At 50.1% G+C, this 489-nt stretch overlaps 2 protein-coding genes across 2 annotated transcripts in view; one reads left to right on the top strand and one right to left on the bottom strand.

Moving 5' to 3' along the window:
* Positions 1 to 489, top strand: part of LOC109332009 (V-type proton ATPase subunit E-like) — a 19,664-nt gene that overhangs the window by 9,350 nt on the left and 9,825 nt on the right. The gene's annotated exons all lie outside the window — the stretch shown is intronic.
* Positions 1 to 489, bottom strand: part of LOC109330912 — a 5,471-nt gene that overhangs the window by 1,386 nt on the left and 3,596 nt on the right. The window lies entirely within an intron of this gene.

A 489-nucleotide genomic window follows, 5' to 3' on the forward strand; every position in this document is an offset into this window, starting at 1 on the left:
AGGCGGCGCCCAAATGATGCCCACAACTCCCCTCGTGCACTTCTCTGAGGACATAATCCGCCTGTTCTGGGCCAAGGCATTTGAGTAAGGGGGAGGTGAATCCTCGTCGGTATAATATCCCGTGGAGCAGGGTATACCACGAGGAGCATCTGAGGAATCGTTGCTTCTCTTTCGTGTCGGGAGGTACGGTGCCGTGGAGGATATACCGGATAAAGGGGGTCATCCAGTTATCTGGGATTTCTACCTGTTCTACTATCAAGACACTTGGGTGGTAGATTGTTCCTTGGACTACAGATCGGTTGTTCCTGAGGCATTTGGTGCTGGCGAGTTTGGACAAAATGTCGGCTCGGGCGTTGCTTTCTCGGGGTACATGTTGAATGATTGTTTCGTCGAAGTCGGCCATGAGTTCCTTTACTTTAAGAAGGTACTTCCCGAGGAGAGCGTCTTTGGTTTGGTATGTACCTGAAACTTGAGATACAACTAATTGAG

The sequence above is a fragment of the Lupinus angustifolius genome, chromosome LG17, assembly GCF_001865875.1.
Source record: "Lupinus angustifolius cultivar Tanjil chromosome LG17, LupAngTanjil_v1.0, whole genome shotgun sequence".
In the NCBI taxonomy this organism is placed as follows: Eukaryota; Viridiplantae; Streptophyta; class Magnoliopsida; order Fabales; family Fabaceae; genus Lupinus; species Lupinus angustifolius.